Source organism: Arachis hypogaea, chromosome 10, assembly GCF_003086295.3.
Source record: "Arachis hypogaea cultivar Tifrunner chromosome 10, arahy.Tifrunner.gnm2.J5K5, whole genome shotgun sequence".
NCBI lineage: Eukaryota > Viridiplantae > Streptophyta > Magnoliopsida > Fabales > Fabaceae > Arachis > Arachis hypogaea.
The window spans coordinates 89,743,807-89,753,376 of NC_092045.1; the positions used below are offsets into that span (position 1 = coordinate 89,743,807).

At 38.7% G+C, this 9,570-nt stretch overlaps 1 non-coding gene across 1 annotated transcript; it reads left to right on the forward strand.

Annotated features, from left to right (window-relative positions):
- Positions 1-9,243: 9,243 nt before the first annotated feature.
- LOC112718479 (small nucleolar RNA R71) lies at positions 9,244-9,351 on the forward strand. The gene has a single exon (XR_003160818.1). It is a non-coding gene; the product is annotated as a small nucleolar RNA R71 (small nucleolar RNA).
- Positions 9,352-9,570: the final 219 nt, after the last annotated feature.

Sequence of the window (9,570 nt, forward strand, 5' to 3'; positions counted from 1 at the left end):
TGGATTTAATTTCCTTGGGCCCTCCTATCCATTGATGCTCAAAGCCTTGGATCCTTTTTACCCTTGCCTTTTGGTTTTAAGGGCTATTGGTTTTTTCTGCTTGCTTTTTCTTTTTCTTTGCTATTTTTTTTCGCAAGCTTCCTTTTTCACTGCTTTCTCTTGCTTCAAGAATCAATTTTCATGATTTTTTTTTCAAATCATCAATAACATTTCTCTTTGTTCATCATTCTTTCAAGAGCCAACAATTTTAACACTCATAAACAACAAGATCAAAAATATGCACTGTTCAAGCATTCATTCAGAAGACAAAAAGTATTGCCACCACATCAATATAATTAAATTAAATTCAAGGATAAATTCGAAATTCATGTACTTCTTGTTCTTTTGAATTAAAACATTTTTCATTTAAGAGAGGTGAAGGATTAATGGATTTTATTCATAGCTTTAAGGCATGGTTACATACTAATGATCATGAAATAAAGACACAAAACATAAATAAACATAATACTAAAAACCGAAAATAGAAAGAAATAAAGAACAAGGAATGAATCCACCTTTAGTGGCGTCTTCTTCTTGAAGGACCAATGATGTTCTTAAGCTCTTCTATGTCCCTTCCTTGCCTTTGTTGCTCCTCCCTCATTGCTCTTTGATCTTCTCTTATTTCTTGGAGAATGATGGAGTGTTCATGATGTTCCACCCTTAATTGTTCAACATTATGGCTCAAATCTTCTAAGGAGGTATTGAGTTGCTCCCAATAGTTGTTGGGAGGAAAGTGCATTCCTTGAGGCATCTCAGGAATTTGTTGATGATGAGCTTCCTCATGCACTTCTTGAGGGCCGTGAGGAGCTTTTCTTGCTTGCTCCATCCTTTTCTTGGTGATGGGCTTGTCTTCTTCAATGGGGGTATCTCCTTCTATGATGACTCCAGCTGAGTAGCACAGATGGCAAATAAGGTGAGGAAAAGCTAGCCTTGCCATGGTGGAGGACTTATCGGCTATTTTGTAGAGTTCATTGGAGATGACCTCATGAACTTCTACTTCCTCTCCAATCATGATGCTATGGATCATGATGGCCCGATCCACAGTAACTTCAGATCGGTTGCTAGTAGGAATGATGGATCTTTGGATGAACTCCAACCATCCTCTAGCCACAGGCTTGAGATCCAATCTTCTTAGTTGAACTGGCTTGCCTTTGGAGTCTATTCTCCACTGAGCTCCTTCCACACATATGTCCATTAGGACTTGGTCCAACCTTTGATTAAAGTTGATCCTTCTAGTGTAGGGGCGTTCATCTCCTTGCATCATAGGCAAGTGAAACGCCAACCTCACATTTTCCGGACTAAAATCTAAGTATTTCCCCCGAACCATTGTGAGATAGTTCTTTGGATTCGGGTTCATACTTTGATCATGGTTCCTAGCGATCCATGCATTGGCATAGAACTCTTGAACCATCAATATTCCAACTTGTTGCATGGGGTTGGTTATGACTTCCCAACCTCTTCTTTGGATTTCATGTCGGATTTTTGGATACTCATTCTTTTTGAGCTTGAAAGGGACCTCGGGGATCACCTTCTTCTTTGCCACAACATCATAGAAGTGGTCTTGATGGCTCTTGGAGATGAATCTTTCCATCTCCCATGACTCGGAGGTGGAAGCTTTTGTCTTCCCTTTCCCTTTTCTAGAGGATACTCCGGCCTTAGGTGCCATTGATGGTAATGGAAAAACAAAAAGCTTATGCTTTTACCACACCAAACTTAAAATATTGCTCGCCCTCGAGCAAGAAAGAAAAGAAGAGAAGAAGAAGAAGAAGAGAATATGGTAGAGAGGGAAAGAAGTAGTTTCGGCTATGGGGGAGAAGAAGGGGTTGTGTTGTGTGAAAATGAAGTAGAATGGAAGGGTATTTATAGGGAGAGGGGAGGGTGGGTGTTCGGCCATTTTGGGTAGGAAATTGAATTTGAATTGTATGAAGGTAGGTGGGGTTTATGGGGAAGAGTGGGTTGATGTGAATGGTGAATGGGGTAATTGGGAAGAGGAATTGAGGTGATTGGTGAAGGTTTTTGGGAAGTGTGATATGGGAAGGGGTGAAATGAGATTTGGATTAGGAGAGTGTGATTAGGATTGAAAGAAAAGGTGGGAATATGGTAGGTGGGGATCCTGTGGGGTCCACAGATCCTGGGGTGAAAAGAAATACCATTCCTTCACCATATAGGCATGTAAATTGCCTCCGTGCATCATTCTGGCGTTCAAACGCCCATTGGTGCACGTTCTGGGCATTCAACGCCCATGTAATTCATGTTTCTGGCGTTGAACGCCAGTTTCATGCTTGTTGCTGGCGTTTAACGCCAGCTTGTCTCCTCCAGGCACATTCCTGGCGTTCAGCGCTAGGATGTTGCTTGTTTCTGGCGTTCAGCGCCAGAATGGTGCTCTGTTCTGGCGTTGAACGCCAGCCAGATGCATCTTACTGGCGTTGAACGCCAGTCTGCGCTACCTCCAGGGTGAAATTTTTTTTTCTTCTGTTTTTGACTCTGTTTTTAATTTTTTTGATTTTTTCGTGACTCCTCATGATCATGTACCTAATAAAACACAAAATAACACTAGAACAAAATAAAATAAAAATTAGATAAATAAAATTGGGTTGCCTCCCAACAAGCGCTTCTTTAATGTCAATAGCTTGACAGTGGCTCTCATGGAGCCACAAGGTGATCAGGTCAATGTTAGTGTAGTCCCAACACCAAACTTAGAGTTTGGATATGGGGTCTGAACACCAAACTTAGAGTTTGGTTGTGGCCTCACAACACCAAACTTAGAGTTTGACTGTGTGGGCTCTTCTTGACTCTGAACTAAGAGAAGCTCTTCCTGCTTACTCTCTTTTGTCACAGAGGAATGGCCATGTGCTTTAAACACAAGGTAGTCCCTATTCAATTGAAGGACTAATTCTCCTCTGTTGACATCTATCACAGCTCCTGCTGTGGCTAGGAAAGGTCTTCCTAGGATGATGCATTCATCATCTTCCTTCCTAGTGTCTAGGATTATGAAATCAGCAGGGATGTAAAGGCCTTCAACCTTTACTAGCACGTCCTCTACTATTCCATAAGCTTGTCTCAATGACTTATCTGCCAATTGCAATGAGAGCAAGGCAGGTTGTACCTCAATGATCCCCAGCTTCTCCATTACAGAGAGTGGCATAAGATTTATTCCTGACCCCAGATCACATAGAGCTTTTTCAAAGCTCATGGTGCCAATGGTACAAGGTATTAAGAACTTGCCAGGATCTTGTTTCTTTTGAGGTAGAGTTTTCTGAATCCAAGTATCTAGTTCACTAATGAGCAAGGGAGGTTCACTTTCCCAAGTCTCATTACCAAACAGCTTGGCATTCAGCTTCATGATAGCTCCTATTCATCCTCTTCAGAGGAAGAATAGTCTTCAGAGCTCATGAATGGCAGAAGGAGATTTAATGGAATCTCTATGGTCTCTAGATGAGCCTCAGATTCCTCTGGATCCTTAATAGGAAACTCCTTCTTGCTTGAAGGACGTCCCAGGAGGTCTTCCTCACTAGGATTTTCGTCCTCCTCCTCCCTAGTGCATTCGACCACTTTGATCAAATCAATGGCCTTGCACTCTCCTTTTGGATTCTCTTCTGTATTGCTTGGGAGAATACTGGGAGGAGTTTCAATGACTTTCTTACTCAGCTGGCCCACTTGTGCCTCCAAATTTCTAATGGAGGATCTTGTTTCATTCATGAAACTAAAAGTGGCTTTTGACAGATCAGAGACAATATTGGCTAAATTAGAAGTGTTTTGTTCTGAATTCTCTGTCTGTTGCTGAGAAGATGATGGATATGGCTTACTATTGCTCAGCCTATTGCGTCCACCATTGTTAAAGCCTTGTTGAGGCTTTTGTTGATCCTTCCAGGAGAAATTTGGATGATTTCTCCATGATGGGTTATAGGTGTTTCCATAGGGTTCACCCATGTAATTAACCTCTGCCATGGCAGGGTTCTCAGGATCATAAGCTTCTTCAGAAGCTTCCTCTCTAGTACTGTTGGATGCATGTTGCAGTCCATTCAGATTTTGAGAGATCATGTTGACCTGTTGAGTCAACACTCTGTTCTGAGCCATTATGGTATTCAGAGCATCAATTTCAAGAACTCCTTTCTTCTAAGGTATCCCATTATTCACGGAATTCCTCTCAGAGGTGTACATGAACTGATTGTTTGCAACCATGTCAATGAGTTCTTGAGCCTCTTCAGGCGTTTTCTTCAGGTGAATAGATCCACCTGCAGAATGGTCCAATGACATTTTCGAAAATTCAGAGAGACCATAATAGAATATATCTAATAGGGTCCATTCTGAAAACATGTCAGATGGACACCTTTTGGTCAGCTGCTTGTATCTTTCCCAAGCTTCATAGAGGGATTCACCATCTTTTTGTTTGAAGGTTTGAACATCCACTCTTAGCTTGCTCAGCTTTTGAGAAGGAAAGAATTTATCCAAGAAGGCAGTGACCAGCTTATCCCAGGAGTCCAAGCTATCCTTAGGTTGTGAATCCAACCATATTCTAGCTCTGTCTCTTACAGCAAAAGGGAAAAGCATGAGTCTGTAGACTTCAGGATCAACTCCATTCGTCTTTACAGTCTCACAGATCTGCAAGAACTCAGTTAAAAACTGATAAGGATCTTCAGATGGAAGTCCATAAAATTTGTAGTTTTGTTGCATTAATGCAACTAGTTGAGGCTTAAGCTCAAAGTTATTGGCTCCAATGGCAGGAATGGAGATGCTTCTTCCATCAAACTTGGACGTTGGCTTTGTGAAGTCACCAAGCATTCTCCTTGCATTATTATTATTATTTTCGGCTGCCATGTCCTTCTCTTGTTCGAAAATTTCTGAAAGGTTGTTTCTGGATTGTTGTAATTTAGCTTCTCTTAATTTTCTCTTCAGAGTCCTTTCAGGTTCTGGATCAATTTCAACAAGAGTGCCTTTTTTCCTGTTCCTGCTCATATGAAAGAGAAGAAAACAAGAAAAGAAACAGGAATCCTCTATGTCACAGTATAGAGATTCCCTTATGTTAGTAGAAGAAGAAAGGGGTTAGAAGAATGGAGATGGGGATTCGGATTTTTGGATGAAGAGAGGTGAAGAGAAGTGTTAGTAATTAAATAATTAAATAGAAGAAGAAAAGAGAAGAGAAATTTCGAAAATAATTTTTGAAAGAGAGGTTAGTAATTTTCGAAAATTAAAGATAAGATGAGATTAAAATTAAAATTTAAACAAAAAGAATTTTTTAAAATGAGATGAGATATTTTCGAAAATTAGAGAGGGAAAAGTAGTTAGGTGGTTTTGAAAAAGATAAGAAACAAACAAAGAGTTAGTTAGTTGATTGAAAAAGATTTGAAATCAAAATTTAAAAAGACAAGAAGATAAGAAGTTAGATAAGATATTTTGAAATCAAATTTTGAAAAAGATAAAATTTTTGAAAAAGATAAGATAAAAGATAAAAAGATATATTTGAAAAAGATATTTTGAAAAAGATTTAATTTTAAAATTGACATAACTAACAAGAAACTACAAGATAAGATTCTAGAACTTAAAGATTGAACCTTTCTTAACAAGAAAGTAACAAACTTCAAATTTTTGAACCAATCACATTAATTGTTAGCTAATTTTCGAAAATTAGATATAAGAGATAAGAAAAAGATTTTTGAAAATTAATTTTTTAAAATTTTAGAAAATAATAAAAAATGAAAAAGATATGATTTTTGAAAAAGATTTTGAAAAGATAAGATTTTTAAAATTGAAATTTTGACTTGACTTGTAAGAAACAACCAATTTTAAAATTTTTTTGACCAAGTCAACCCAAAATTTCGAAATTTTGGAGGGAAATAAGGAAAAGATATTTTTTTGATTTTTGAATTTTTAAAGAAAAACACAAAAATGACCCAAAACATGAAAATTTTGGATCAAGACACAAGATGCATGCAAGAATGCTATGAATGTCAAGATGAACACCAAGAACACTTTGAAGATCATGATGAACATCAAGAACATAATTTTGAAAAATTTTTGATGCAAAGAAAACATGCAAGACACCAAACTTAGAAATCTTTAATGCATGGAAAATATGAATGCAAAAGTGCACATGAAAAACAACAAAAGACACAAAACAAGAAATCATCAAGATCAAACAAGAAGACTTGTCAAGAACAACTTGAAGATCATGAAGAACACTATGAATGCATGGAATTTCGAAAAATGCAAGAAAAATTTTTAAAAGCATGCAATTGACACCAAACTTAAAAATTGACACAAGACTCAAACAAGAAACACAAAATATTTTTTATTTTTATGATTTTATGATTTTTTTGTATTTTTATTTTAATTTTTTTTCGAAAAACATTTTTGGAAAAACGAAAAATAAAAGAAAAATTTTGAAAAAGATTTTTGAAAAGAAAATTACCTAATTTGAGCAACAAGACGAACCGTCAGTTGTCCATACTCGAACAATCCCCGGCAACGGCGCCAAAAACTTGGTGGACGAAATTGTGATCACTATTCTTTGAGTTGCATTCATCAACTTGGTGCTGTAGTTGCACGTAATTGTAAAATTATGGAATTTGAAATTGGCACGAGTGGACACAACTCCGTTCAACTAACCAGCAAGTGTACTGGGTCGTCCAAGTAATAAACCTTATGTGAGTAAGGGTCGATCCCACAGAGATTGTTGGTATGAAGCAAGCTATGGTCACCTTGTAAATCTCAGTCAGGCAGATTAAATTGGTTTATGGGTTTTCGAAAATAGAAATAAGAAAATATATAATAAAAGGGATAGAGTACTCATGCAGCCTCATTGGTGGGAATTTCAGATAAGCGAATGAAGATACTGTATGGCTCAAGGACGCCTGCTCTCCCACTGCTTCAACTCAATCCTTCTTACTCCTTTCCATGGCAAGTTGTATGTAGGGCATCACCGTTGTCAATGGCTACATCCCATCCTCTCAGTGAAAACGTTCCTATGCTCTGTCACAGCACGGCTAATCATCTGTCGGTTCTCAATTAGGTTGGAATAGAATCCCTTGATTCTTTTGCGCTTGTCATCACGCCCAGCCTTCAGGAGTTTGAAGCTCGTCACAGTCATTCAATCATAGAGTCCTACTCGGAATACCACAGACAAGGTTTAGACTTTCCGGATCCTCATGAATGCCGCCATCTATCTAACTTATACCACGAAGATTCTGTTGGGGAATCTAAGAGATACACATTCAAGCTCTTGTTGCATGTAGAACGGAAGTGGTTGTCAATCACGTGCGTTCATAAGTGAGAATGATAATGAGGGTTACTTATCATCACATTCATCATGTTCTTGGGTACGAATGAATATCTTGGAATAAGAATAAGAGGGATTTGAATAAAAGACAATAGAATTGCATTAATACTTGAGCTACAGCAGAGCTCCACACCCTTAATCTATGGTGTGCAGAAACTCCACCGTTGAAAATACATAAGTAAAAGGTTCAGGCATGACCGAATGGCCAGCCCCCTGAAACGTGCTCAATGGCCTCCTAAGATGAAGAATAATACAAAACTGAGACCAAAGATGAAACGTGGTCAAAAGACATCTAATACAATAGTTAAATGTTCTATTTATAATGAACTAGCTCCTAGGGTTTACATGAGTAAGTAATTGATGCATAAATCTACTTCCGGGGCCCACTTGGTGTATGTTTGGGCTGAGCTTGATCAATTCACGAGCTGAGGCTTCTTTTGGAGTTTAACTCTGAGTTATGACGTGTTTTGGGCGTTCAACTCCGGATCGTGACGTTTTTCTGGCGTTTAACTCCAGACAGCAGCATGAACTTGGCGTTCAACGCCAAGTTACGTCGTCAATCTCCAAATAAAGTATGGATTATTATATATTGCTGGAAAGCTCTGGATGTCTACTTTCCAACGCCGTTGAGAGCGCGCCAATTGGAGTTCTGTAGCTCCAGAAAATCCATTTTGAGTGAAGGGAGGTCAGATTCCAACAGCATCAGCAGTCCTTTTGTCAGCCTTCTTCAGAGTTTTGCTCAAGTCCCTCAATTTCAGCCAGATTTTACCTGAAATCACAGAAAAACACACAAACTCATAGTAAAGTCCAGAAATGTGAATTTAACATAAAAACTAATGAAAACATCCCTAAAAGTAGCTTGAACTTACTAAAAACTACCTAAAAACAATGCCAAAAAGCGTATAAATTATCCGCTCATCAGAAGATCAGTATTAATTAGATGAGCGGGGCTTTTAGCTTTTTGCCTCTGAACAGTTTTGGCATCTCACTCTATCCTTTGAAATTCAGAATGATTGGCTTCTTTAGGAACTCAGAATCCAGATAGTGTTATTGATTCTCCTAGTTAAGTATGATGATTCTTGAGGGACCTCATTGGAGGCCAGTGGACGTCCATTGAGGTCTTCCTCAGTGGCGATCACTGCCTCTTCCTCCTCTCCAATTTTGGCCATGTTGATGGCCTTACACTCTCCTTTTGGATTCTCTTCTGTATTGCTTGGAAGAGTACTAGGAGGGAGTTCAGTAACTTTCTTATTCAGTTGACCCACTTGTGCCTCCAAGTTTCTAATGGAGGACCTTGTTTCAGTCATAAAACTTTGAGTGGTTTTGATTAGATCAGAGACCATGGTTGCTAAGTCAGAGTGGCTCTGCTTAGAATTCTCTGTCTGTTGCTGAGAAGATGATGGAAAAGGCTTGCCATTGCTAAACCTGTTTCTTCCATCATTATTGTTGTTGAAACCTTGTTGAGGTCTCTGTTGATCCTTCCATGAGAGATTTGGATGATTTCTCCATGAAGGATTATAGGTGTTTCCATAGGGTTCTCCCATGTAATTCACCTCTTCCATTGATGGGTTCTCAGGATCATAAGCTTATTCTTCAGATGAAGAGTCCTTAGTACTGCCTGGTGCAGCTTGCATTCCAGACAGACTTTGAGAAATCATATTGACTTGCTGAGTCAATATTTTGTTCTGAGCCAATATGGCATTCAGAGTATCAATCTCAAGAACTCCTTTCTTCTGATTCGTCCCATTGTTCACAGGATTCCTTCCAGAAGTGTACATGAATTGGTTATTTGCAACCATTTCAATGAGTTCTTGAGCTTCTGTAGGCGTCTTCTTCAGATGAAGAGATCCTCTAGCAGAGCTATCCAATGACATCTTGGACAGTTCAGACAGACCATCATAGAAGATACCTATGATGCTCCATTCAGAAAGCATGTCAGAAGGACACTTTCTGATCAATTGTTTGTATCTTTCCCAAGCTTCATAGAGGGATTCACCTTCCTTCTGTCTGAAGGTTTGGACTTCCACTCTAAGCTTACTCAATTTTTGAGGTGGAAAGAACTTTACCAAGAAGGCATTGACTAGCTTTTTCCAAGAGTTCAGGCTTTCTTTAGGTTGTGAATCCAACCATATCCTAGCTCTGTCTCTTACAGCAAAAGGGAATAGCATAAGTCTGTAGACCTCAGGGTCAACCCCATTGGTCTTGACAGAATCATAAATCTGCAAGAATTCAGCTAAAACCTGATGAGGATCTTC